The sequence below is a fragment of the Stegostoma tigrinum genome, chromosome 39 (genome assembly GCF_030684315.1).
Source record: "Stegostoma tigrinum isolate sSteTig4 chromosome 39, sSteTig4.hap1, whole genome shotgun sequence".
Classification (NCBI taxonomy): domain Eukaryota; kingdom Metazoa; phylum Chordata; class Chondrichthyes; order Orectolobiformes; family Stegostomatidae; genus Stegostoma; species Stegostoma tigrinum.
In genome coordinates, this window is record NC_081392.1 from 9,026,700 (window position 1) to 9,039,623 (window position 12,924).

At 44.4% G+C, this 12,924-nt stretch overlaps 1 protein-coding gene across 1 annotated transcript in view; it reads right to left on the bottom strand.

Moving 5' to 3' along the window:
• The window catches only part of LOC132206610 (uncharacterized), a 43,469-nt gene extending 32,154 nt beyond the window's left edge, over window positions 1-11,315 (bottom strand). The window contains exon 1 of the mRNA XM_059640911.1: window positions 11,252-11,315. The gene's annotated coding sequence lies outside the window, so the exon portion shown is untranslated. The remainder of the gene's footprint in view (window positions 1-11,251) is intronic.
• Window positions 11,316-12,924: the final 1,609 nt, after the last annotated feature.

Sequence of the window (12,924 nt, forward strand, 5' to 3'; positions counted from 1 at the left end):
TTGAACTGAGCGATTTGCTCGGGCCATTTCAGAGCGCAGTTAAAACTCAACCACATTGCTGGAGTCACATGTAGGCCAGACCAGGTAAGGATGGCAGATTTCCCACCCTAAAGGACATCAGTGAATCCAATGTAATAAAATGTGAGGCTGGATGAACACAGCAGGCCAAGCAGCATCTCAGGAGCACAAAAGCTGACATTTCGGGCCTAGACCCTTCTCTAGGCCCAAAACGTCAGCTTTTGTGCTCCTGAGATGCTGCTTGGCCTGCTGTGTTCATCCAGCCTCACATTTTATTATCTTGGAATCTCCAGCATCTGCAGTTCCCATTATCTCAGTGAATCCAATGGGTTTTTTGACAACACTTGGTGATAGTTTCATGGTCAACATCGCCAAAGCTCAAATCCACATTTCTCATTAGTTAAATTGAAACTTACCCAGTTGCTATGTGGGATCTCATCCTGCATTCCCAGAGTACATGCTTGAGAAAACTGGATTGCTAACCCAACCTCATTCCCCTGACACCAATATCTCACCAGGCTACCTCTTGTCCTTCTGTCTGGAACACTGATGAGAATTCAGAGCTGTGCGAGAGGTTGGAATTGGAGAAGGGCAGATAATACAGAGGTTTGTGGGCTAGAGGGAGATGAAATTGCAGAGATAAAGGGGAGGTGATGTTTTAACAATAACTTTTTTAGATTAATAATCCAGAGACACCAGCTAATGCTGTGGGAACTGGGTTCAAATCCAATTGCGACACATGGAGTTGGAATTCAATCATAAGAAAATATGGAAATAAAAACGAAACCAGTCTGTAAAAATTCATCTGGTTCTCTAATGGCAGGCATTAGGTAAAGAAATCCAATATCCTCACACACTCTTGCCCATGGATGGCATACACTGTGGTTGACTCGAAGTGCCCTCTGGAAGGGTCTAGAGAGCCAGTCAGTTTAAGGGAAGTTAGAGATGGTGCAATAAATGCCAGTCTGATTCTCCTTGTGACACAATGAACCCTGAGGGAGTAGGTGTGAGTGAATTTCACTGCCGTCTGACGAAGCGATAGTGAGAGGAGATCGCACTCTAGCTAGGATAGTGTAAAGATGGGTAGGAACAGGTTCCAGAACTGTGTAAACACAGACAGAGGGACCCAAGGCCAGTGTGACTTACAGGCTCAGCCATTATGACACAGGCTGGGCATTCCCACACCGCGACTGACAGGGCAATTACCATACGTAGGCAGTCAGCTGGGATGCACTCCTCCCTGGCACAGAGAATGGCACAGACTCAGCAAAAACACTAAAGTGCAAAACCTCGGAGCCACAAGTGGGGATCAGGCACCACCCTGGCTCTCCCTCCCCGACCCTGTACCACGGGCATGAATATGTCAAGATGACAGCCAGGAGTGGGAGTCATGCCAATCTCCGGGATTGCGGGAATGGCGGGTGCGCATGTTAACTGGACGACCCTCTGCTGTTTTCATCTCAGCCGTCGACAATCTGCTGAGGTCCAAGAAACATGCACAATTTCTTGTTGCCTGCTGCAGGAAAAGTCTGCGGGTTGCCTTGAGGAGAGGGCAAGAGGGCTAAAGGAAATGGCTTGCCACCAAGACCAGGTTGCAGATTCCACTGGGCCTTTCTCCAATTTAGAACTTTAACTTTTAGATCCGGCCTATCCTTTTCTATCACTATTTTGAAACTAATAGCCTTGTGGTCACTGGCCCCAAAGTGTTCCCCCACTGGCACCTCGGACACCTGCCCTTCCTTATTTCCCAAGAGTAGGTGGTGTTTTGCACCTTCTCTAATAGGTGCATCCACACACTGAATCAGAAAATTTTCTTGTACACACTTAGCAAATTCCTCTCTATCCAAGCTCTTAGCATTGAAGGGCTATGGAGAGCTGACAGGAAAGTGGAGTTGAGGCCGAGATGAGATCAGCCATGATGGTATTAAATGGTAGAACAGACTGAAGGGGCTGGATGGCACAGACACTGTGCCAAAACATAGCCCATTCAGCTCATCAAGCCATGCCTACTGTTCCATGCAATTGGACTCCCCAACCAGGGAGCAGGAGTAGGACATCCAGCCCCTTCAGTCTGTTCTGCCATTTAATACCATCATGGCTGATCTCATCTCGGCCTCAACTCCACTTTCCTGTCAGCTCTCCACAGCCCTTCAATGCTAAGAGCTTGGATAGAGAGGAATTTGCTAAGTGTGTACAAGAAAATTTTCTGATTCAGTGTGTGGATGCACCTAATAGAGAAGGTGCAAAACACCACCTACTCTTGGGAAATAAGGAAGGGCAGGTGTCCGAGGTGCCAGTGGGGGAACACTTTGGGGCCAGTGACCACAAGGCTATTAGTTTCAAAATAGTGATAGAAAAGGATAGGCCGGATCTAAAAGTTAAAGTTCTAAATTGGAGAAAGGCCACTTTGACGGGATTGGGCAAGTTGACTGGGGGCAGATGTTCACAGGTAACGGATTGACTGGAAAATGGGAAACCTTCAAAAATGAGATAATGAGCCCAAAGACGGTACGTTCCTGTTAGGGTGAAGGGCAAAGCTGCTAGGTATCGGGAATGCTGGATGACTAGAAAAATTGAGGTTTTGGTTAAGAAAAAGAAGCAATCATATGTCAGATACAGACAATAGGGACCTTGTGAATCCCTAGAAGTGTATAAAGGCAGTAGGAGTATACTTAAGAGGGAAATCAGGAGGGCACAAAGGGGACATGAGATAGCTTTATCAAATAGGGTTAAGGAGAATCCAAAGGGATTCTACAAATACATTAAGGGCAAAACGGTAACTAGGGAGTGATTAGGGTCCCCTAAAGATCAGCCAGGCCACGTACATGTAGGACTGCAGGAGACGGGTGAGACACTAAACAATATTTTGCATCAGTGTTTACTGTGTTGAAGGATATAGAAGATGGAGAAAGTGCAGAAATAAATATCAACATCTTGAAAAAATGTCCATGTTACAGAGATGGTGGTGCTGGACATATTGAAATGCATAAAGGTGGATAAATCCCCAGGATCTGGTGAGGTGTACCCTAGAACTCTGTGGGAACTAGGGAAGAGATAGCTGAGATATTTGTATCATCAATAGCCACAGATGAAGCACCAGAAGACTGGAGGTTGTCGAACATTGTGCCACTATTTAAGAAAAGTGGTAAGGAAGAGACTGGTGAGCCTGACATTGGTGGTGGGCGGGTTATTGGAGTGAATCCTGAGGGACAGGATTTACATGTATTTGGAAAGACAAGGACTGATTAGGGATAATCAGCATGGCTTTGTACATGGGAAATCATGCCTCACGAACTTGATTGAGTTTTTTGAAGTAGTAACGAAGAGGATTGATGAGGGCAGAATGATGGGTATGATCTATATGGACTTCAGTAAGGCGTTTGACAAGGTTCCTCATGGTAAACTAGTTAGCAAGGTTAGATCAAACGGAATACAGGGAAAACTAGCTATGTGGATGCAGAACTGTCTCAAAAGGTACAGGATAGAGGATGGTAATGGAAGGTTGCTTTTCAGACTGGAGGCCTGTGACCAGCAGCGCGTCACAAATATTGGTTCTGGGTCCACCACTTTTTGTCATTTTTATAAATGATTTGGATGTGAACATAGGAGGTATGGTTAGTAAGTTTGCAGATGACACTAAAATTGGTGGTGTAGTGGAAAACAGAGAAGGTTTCCTCAGAGTACAAATGGATCTTGATCAGATGGGCCAATGGGTCAAGGAGTGGCAGATGGAGTCAAATTTAGATAAAGGTGACGTGGTGCATTTTGGAAAGGCAAATCAGGGCGGGACTTACACACTTAATGGTAAGGTCCTGGGGATTGTTGCTGAACAAAGAGACCTTGGAATGTATGTTCAGAATTCCTTGAAAGTGGAGTTGCAGTTGGACAGGATAGTGAAGAAGGCGTTTGGTACGTTTGCCTTTATTGGTGAGTGCATTGTGTATAGGAGTTAGGAAGTCACGTTGCGGCTGTACAGGACATTGGTTCAGTCACATTTGGTGTATTGTATGAAATTCTGGTCTTCCTCCTATTGGAAGGATGTTGTGAAACTAGAAAGGGTTCAGAAAAGATTTACAAGGATGTTGCCAGGGTTGGAGGCTCAAGTTATAGGGAGAGGCTGAATAGGCTGGGGCTACTTTCCCTGGAGAGTCAGAGGCTGAGGGGTGACCTTATAGAAGTTTATAAAATTATGAAGAGCATGGATAGGGTGAATATGCAAGGTCTTTTTCTCGGGGTAGGGGAGTCCAAAAGTAGAGGGCATAGGTTTAAGGTGAGAGGGGAAAGATTTAAAAGAGACCTAAGGGCAACTTTTTCACGCAAAGGGTGGTGTGTGTATGGAATGAGCTGCCAGAGCAAGTGGTGGAGGCTGGTATAATTACAACATTTAAAAGGCATCTGGATGGGTACATGAACAGGAAGGGTTTAGAGGGATATCAGCTAAATGCTGGCAAATGGGACTAGATTTATTTAGTATATCTGGTCAGCATGGATGGCTTGGACTGAAGGATCTGTTTCTGTGCTGTATATCTCCATGACTCTATGAGTCTAACTCATTACTAATTAAAAGTCTCCTCAGTATTTATTCAGTATTCCAACATCCACTGCACTCTAGGGGAGTGAATTCCACAGATTCACAAGCCTTCAAGAGAAGTTTTCCTCATCTCTGTCGTAAATCTGCTATCCTTTATCCTAAAACAATGACCTTTCGTTCTGGTTGCCCCACACAAGATTCAACAAGACATTCATCCGATTTGCCATTTTTTCAGGTACAAAAATAAACTGCAAAACATCACGTGATATTCCAACTCAAAATATCTTTAAATGCTTTGATGATCCAGATATGGAGTTGAGAAATACACACTCACACTGACAGTCACAATGCCCAGTTCTATCACACCCTGATGCTCCTGTTAGAAAATTGAACATTTCCAAAAAGTCTACAAAGCTCAAAAGCAAGCAGTGAACCTTAGAACTGATCATCTTCACTTAAACAATGAAAAGGCATGTTTGGATGAAAGCACAGAATAATTGAGGATGTACTGCCTTCAAAAGATACAAATCAGGCATTTCTGAGAGGCAAAAGGTGACTAATTTGGACCAGAGATGACACATACCGCACAGGTTAATTTCAAGCTTGATATCAGGGTCACTGTTACTGTACAAGCTGAGCAAATCCGTTATTTGAGGAGAATGAAACTCATTATCATTGACAAACACTCATTAACAAGTGTAACTGTGCATTGACGAAATTCCATGTCACTGGTAATGGGTTCTGTGGGTGACTGTGTGACTGAGGATCCTGATCTCTGAGCTGCATCTCTGACCATGTTGGCAAGTGCTTCCGGGTGGTGGTCCTTGACGTTGGAGTCATTGGCATTCCTAGCTCTGGTTCCTTTTCCTTTGATCAATGGGTGTTCTCAAAGAATTGTGTCCCTTCATTGAGGAGGTTGCTTTCCCCCCGACCCGGACAAGGACCTCCCACACATTGACGTCTATGTTGCATTTCTTGAGGGAGTCTTTCAAACGCTTCTTTTGTCCTCCCCTTGATCACATGCCTTCCTCGAGCTGTGTGGAGAAGATTTGCAGTGGCAGAATGAAATTACAACCCTCTGAAACTGAACAGCATGGAGTGGGCACATTGCATGAAATCAAAGGGATGCTTGTTAAAATACAGAGGCCAAGACAAAAGGAACTAGTGTACATCAGTAGAAACTGACACTTGTCACTCCCAATGCATGCGTTGCTCTTTAAATTCTACAGTCAATTGAAGAACCTCAAACAGCTCAGAACCCAAATACCAAAGATCAACGTAAATGCTCCTCAAAGGAAAGGCTTCACAGGTCACAGAAGAATGTGCACTAAACCTAACAGAAAGTATAGGCCACTCAAGATTAATTATTCTGGTGTAAACCAACTTTTCATTACTAAGAGATCAGAAGATACTATTGATTTCATAGGTCTGAAGGAATTATTCAAATATCATCCTACTGCAGAATCTTCAAAATCTTATGTCCTTGACCACCAATGTTGGTGAGGGATTCTTGTTACAATCAATTCAGTCATTTCTAAGAAGCAGCTTTACATGCAAGCCAACTTTTCATCCATTTATATTTCTCGCTGCCTTAGAAAGGCAGACAACATCAAAGACCCCTCCCACCCTGGTTATAATCTCTTCCAACCTCTGCCGTCAGGGAGAAGATACAAAAGTTTAAACATACATACCAACAAATTCAAGAACAGCATCTTCACCGCTGTAATTAGACTTTTGAATAGATCTCTCAAATTTCAATTTTAATGTTGACCTCACTTTTCATGCACCTTCTCTGCAGCAGTAACATTGTATTCCTCACTCTGTTCTATTACCCTATTGCACTTTGTATGGCATGATCTACCTGTACTGCAGACAAAACAAAACTTTTCACTGTATCCAGGTACGTGACAATAACTAATCAAATCAAATACTATCAAAGATTGAATCCAATTAATCCATTGGAATATGAGCAAGCATGGAAGGATCAGATGCAATTCTACCTCATTCGGTATAACAGCAGTATCAGTGCCAGAGGATGTCCTTGGTAAAGCGTGTCAAGAAATTAAGAATCCACCAATGAAGATATTTTGTCTTCTGCAAAGGACATTTGGGAAACCAAACATCCATCAAACTTCTAAGGTTGGAACATGCTGTATATGAATGCTTCATCCTTAAGCAGCAGACCTAACCAGGTTTATAAGGTCAGAGACTTGAGGGGAGATGGAGTAGTGATAAAGCTACCTAACTTTTTAAATACTGTATAGAATCGGTTCTGAAGAAGGGTCACTGGAACCGAAACGTTAACTCTTCACAGATGCTGCCAGACCTGCTGGGCTTTTCCAGCAACTTTGTTTTTGTTCCTGATTTACAGCATCCGCAGTTCTTTTGGTTTTTATATCGTATAGAATTTTTTAAAGAAAAACAGAAAGGAGAAAGCATTGGGGTAAATGTTGTATAAGACAGTTAGTACCTGAAAGGGTTAACTGACATCACAAAATAAGCTTCTTCTATCCGGATGTAAAGGAGGAACTAATCGGAGTTGTGTGCGCATGTGTTCACCACAATATACACATTACTTCTGTGTTTGTCCTAAGTGTTGACAACAAGCAGCTAAAGTAATAATGTGTACTTAATCCTGAATTGACGCTGGTAGCCTTACTCAGGACAATCATGTTTCTTAGACAATGTATCAAGCAACAAAGTACCATATGATAAAGCTATTTATTGTTCATCAGGAATGAGTTGAAAAGTTTTGTGTGGGCATCCTCCCCCACACGATATGCGTAGCCTAGACTGATGCGGGTAAAAAGGATTGGCACTAGCGGATCTACCCAAACAGTGCCAGCACAAATCAACATACACAGGATTCTCCACGGCAATCATTTTTCATGGGTAAATTTACAACGTTAGCTGTCACAGAGTGGCTTTCTCGGCCATTTCATAGTTGTGGGTCTGGAGTCAAAAGTATTCATTCATCGAATGTGGGCATTGCTGCCTTGGCCAAAATATACTACCCAGCTGTAGTGACCCTTGAGAATGTGATGGCGGGCTGGCTTTCTGAACTACCATTTGGGGTAGATGGATACACAGTGTGGATAGGGAGGGAGTTCAACATGTAAGCCAGACTGGGTAAGGATGGCAAGCTTCCTTCTGTGAAGGACATTAGTGACACAGACGGCTTCTTGACAACAATCTATTACTTTGCTGCCAATCTTTACTGAAGCAAGCTTTTTACTGCCAGATTTATCTCATTCTTCAGATTTACATCCCCCAGTATGTGACAGAATTCAGTCCCATATACCCAGAGGATCAGTCAATTAATAGTCCAGCAATAGAACAACCTTAGCCCAGTAGATCAGGAGCAATAAGATAAAAGTCTGTTCTGATTAGCAAACAGACAGCAAAGCACATGGGAACCATTATACGTTTCGATGTTGCTGTTGTGGTTTAATTCCTGAAACATCTAGAGCTCAGCAAAAATGTTTTATTAATTACAGAACGGGCTCGAGCTGCATCTGAGTCACAGTGGCTCAAGTTGCAATGATACTCGTGGTGGCTCTAGGCACACTGTGCATGTCGGGATGAATTCATTCCCAAAGGCCGCACAGCTTAGAGCCTAAGGCTCGCTACAGCTGGCATGTATTTCCAGAATAGCTCAGTTGTCTGAAAATACTGGTAGCTAAAGACCTGTGCCCCAGCCCTTCCTCTTGTTGAGAGTTTCTGATGATTTGTAACCTCTGTGTTCAAATCCCACTTACACAGAAACCAGGAGCACAGGGAGGCCTGTCATGTCCATGGCTAATCATCCACCTGTTCCTTATATCCCCCCCCATATCTTTTGATCCTTCTAATCCCCAAGTGCTATATCCAACTCCTTCTTGAAATCTAAAAAAACTGTGGATGCTGGAAATCAGAAACAAAATCAGAAATTGCTGGAGAAACTCAGCAGGTCTGGCAGCATTGGTGGAGAAAAGCAGAGTTAACGTTTCAGGGGTCCTGTGACCCTTCTTCAGAAGGGACTGAAGTTCTGAAGGAAGCTCAGTGGAGCCCCGGAAGTTTAATTCAGCTTTCTCTCTACAGATGGTGCCAGACCTGCTGAGTTTCTCTGGCAATTTCTGATTTTGCTCCTTCTTTAAAGTTGTGTTCTTTAACTTTATACTTCAGGGACTGATGGCCACAGAAGGCAGCCAAATGGTTGAATATTTATTGGTAGATCCTTCTGGTTGCCTGGGCCAAGGCGGTAAGGATGGGAGTGTCTAAACTGTGTGGTAACTGCAGTGAAACAGCACCAGCTCCCACATTAAAAGACTCTGAGCAGGATCTTGCTGTGAGTAAGGCTGTTGAGGGACAACTGCACAGAACTTTTGTTTTTGAGGCAAAAGGAATAGATAGAAATGACGCCAGGATACCTGGGACATCCCATCAATAGCCTCACAGCATCCCACAATCCCTTGTATCTCTCCTCCAGCCTATCACCATCTTCCTGGATCTCTGAGCTTCCTGGCTTGTCCCTAAATTTTAGACTACACTTCCTGGCCTGAGGAACCTATCACCCTCAAATACAGGAGAGATAATCCACAGCCTGCCAGAACATGATGGCAATCTGGCGCTTGGTTGGGAGTGGGGTGGGGTGGACAAAGGAGCAAGGAGGTCCCTTATTCAGTCAGGGGGCAGACATCCTAGCACTTAATGGGACCACTGAAGAGGCCGTGGCTGGCACCAATACAATGCAGCACCCAGCATCTACACCCCCATCCCCAGGTTCCTAGTGCATTTTCAACCAGCTGGAAAATTAATGTGTTTTGGGGGAAATTAGATGGGATGGGGTATTTCTTCAGGCGGGGGGCAGTGGGCTGGCATGAGAATCAGATGCAAGAACATGGCAGTGGCTCTCAGTGACTATTCTGATATGCAATGCCCACTCTCTAGATTGGGTAGAAACTGGTGCAGATCAAGGGACTGGCTCCCCACTCCCCTTACCATCCCCAACCCCCACTGACTGGAAGCATGGCCATCTTTGTCTGAGCAGTCACTTGGGCCAAGTCTTTCTTGTCTTGCCTGAAACTCAGATCATTGCCACCCTGGAGGACCAGAGGAGGTCATTGGCTGACTATTCAAGAGTCCTCAACTGGAAGATGGAGCTTGGGGGCCTTCCAGACCACAAGGAGGCAGTGGCAGAGATAGTAGGAACTGCAGATCCCAGCCAATCCGAGATAATAAGGTGTGGCGCTGGATGAACACAGCAGGCCAAGCAGCAGGTTAGGAGCAGGAAAGCTGACATTTCAGGCCCGAAACGTAAGCTTTCCTGCACCTAGGAGACAGTAGCAGATCAGCAGTGTCACTGGACTCATCATCCAGGGCCCCAGGCTAACATTCTGGGGACATGAGTTCAAATCACCCTGACTGATGATTAAAATTTGAAGTCAATTGAAAAGAAAACTAGCCTAATTGGAACCTTTATGAGTTGTTGTTAAACCACTGCCCCCCCCCCCCGCCCCCCAACTCTGATTCACTAATATGCTTTAGGGAAGGATGTTCCTACGTGTTCTGTCCTAAATATATTTCCAGACTCAGCCTGTCGACCAATATGGGAAACAAATGTTGGTCCAGCCAGCAATACTCACAATCTGTCCACAAATAAAACAAAAACTTAATTTGGCTGGAGATGAGAAGGCAGCAGGATTAAGTCCATCATTATCTCAACTAATTAAGTTCCCTTCCTGTCTCTGGGTCCAGATGATTCCACCGCTAGACTCAGCAACTAGCAAACATAACTTCTCTCAATCTATCAATTAGAGGCATGGAGTTGTAAAGCATGGAAATAGACCCTACGTACAACCCATCCACGCTGACCAGATATCCTAAATTAATCCAGTCCCATTTGCCAGCATTTAGCCCATTTCAAAGCCCTTCGCATTCATATCCCCATCCAGATGTCTTTTAAATGTTGTAATTATATCACTTCCTCTGGCAGCTCATTCCGTATGTGCACCAACTTCTGAACGAAAAGGTTGTTCCTTAGGTCTCTTTTATGTCTTTCTCCTCTCACTTTAAGCCTAAGCCCTATATAGTTTTGGATTCCCCTATCCTAGGTAAAAGACTTCGGGTATTCACCTTATCCATGCCCCTCGTGATTTTATAAACCCCTCAGCCTGTGATGCTCGAGAAAAATAGCCCCAGCCTATTCAGCCTCTCCCTGTAGCTCAACCCCTCCAACTCTGGCAATATCCTTGTAAATTCTTTCTGAACTCTTTCAAGTGTAACAACATTTTCTTATAGCGTGGAGTCCAGTAATGGAACGTAGTATTCCAAAAGTGGCCTAACCAATGTCCTGTACAGCTGCAACATGACCTTCCCAACTCCAGTACTCAAAGCGGTGGGAATTTATTGGTCAGTGCAGTCCTGAAAACCTCCACACTTTCCACAACTCAGGCACTTGCAACACTTTTTTGACTGTGACCCTTGCCCTTAAAAATAGTATAAAAAAGGAAATTCAAAAAAGCGTCTAGCAGCTAAACAATCCGCCCAAATCTCCATAGATACGATGAATTTAAAAAAACATCGAGCTACCTCATGAATAAAACTAAATAACATCGAAAGTAAACAAATGATTTATCAGCCTCGGCTGTGCCTAGTTATTGTGTTTGTGAACATGTCCCGCGAGTGTGGGTGGAGGGACAACAAAGGTACAGATTAACTCACACGTAACGGAGGAAAACCGCAAAGCTAAAATAAAACCACTGCAGGCGATTTACAGTTTGCAACTGAAAAGGAAGAAAGGGGCGGAGAGTCGCACGGCAGGTCTTACGCCTAGGACGTACATCATGTGCTAAATATTTGTTACTAAGCAACAAGCAGTATCCTGTTGAATGACAGCGTTGTTTAACATGGCCTCGGTCCAGGCACTGCCTCCTTGTCAAACCGCGGAGTTTTGGACCAGGTTCCACAACATGCTGCAAACATTCTGCTAACTCAGGCCTCTCGTACTGCACGCTCTGTTAAAAAGCAGATGTCGTAGACAGAACTCGCTGCATTCGTTCTGGAGATAAGCTTTATTTGTGCAGTCAGCTCCAAATTGCAGGGGGCTTTCTCGTTAACCTTATACACAAGATTCTACATATACACTACAATCTCTGTACCAGCATTCTCAGATAAGAGCCGAACCATGCACGCACTGTTCCACTCTCAGATACCAGCCCCCTCCATCACTCACTCACTCACACTGTCCCACTGTCAGATACCAGCCCCCTCCATCATTCACTCACTCACACTGTCCCACTCTCAGATACCAGCCCCCTCCATCACTCACTCACTCACACTGTCCCACTGTCAGATACCAGCCCCCTCCATCACTCACTCACTCACACTGTCCCACTCCCAGATACCAGCCCCCTCCATCACTCACTCACTCACACTGTCCCACTCCCAGATACCAGCCCCCTCCATCACTCACTCACTCACACTGTCCCACTCCCAGATACCAGTCCCCTCCATCACTCACGCACTCACACTGTCCCACTCTCAGATACCAGCCCCCTCCATCACTCACTCACTCACACTGTTCCACTCTCAGATACCAGACCCTCCATCACGCACACACTCACACTGTCCCACGCTCAGATACAAGCCCCCTCCATCACTCACTCACACTGTCCCAGTTACATATAGGCCCAGACTGAGTATAGCACATTTCCCAAGGTCCTTTAGTGAATTATTAGCGAAATGACAATGACAGTTTAGCCTGTCTGTCTCCCACTGAACCCACAATGCAAATAAATTCAACTGTGTGGGGGCATCACATTCTCACCCAAAGCCCACATGGAAGCTACTTTACAGTGGTCCCACTCAAGTACATCCTCAAATTTTAAAAATGTGCAATGCAAATGCAATTTTTTATTTGCCATAAACATACTTTATTCATGATGTTTGTAGATATGCGTTCTAAATGTATTGAATTCAAAACAATGGAAAATTGAATAAGATGCAAATTGTCTCTATACAGCAGGTCCCATCATTACGAGTCTCAATACGACTATAATGCTCTAAATATTCACAATTTGATAGGCATACAGCCTGAGCAGAAAGCATTTCAAATTGAAAATGACACTAAGTGCAATAAAATTCAACTTTTCTCCACAGGCATATTCCACTCTGAGGCGCTCCATTACAACTTTAACACTTTCAATTTTCACAATTTACAATTCCCTATCTGGCACACAACCTGAGGATTTCTATATGTTTGTAACTCTTGGTACACTGTGGCTGAAAGGTCTTAAACAGTATTCTTTCCCCACTGTGCCTCTGGAGTAGGTGCCTGAGCTTCAGTACGCCCCTCAGCATACAGTACTAGACCCTGAAATGTGCCAGTCTGCAAC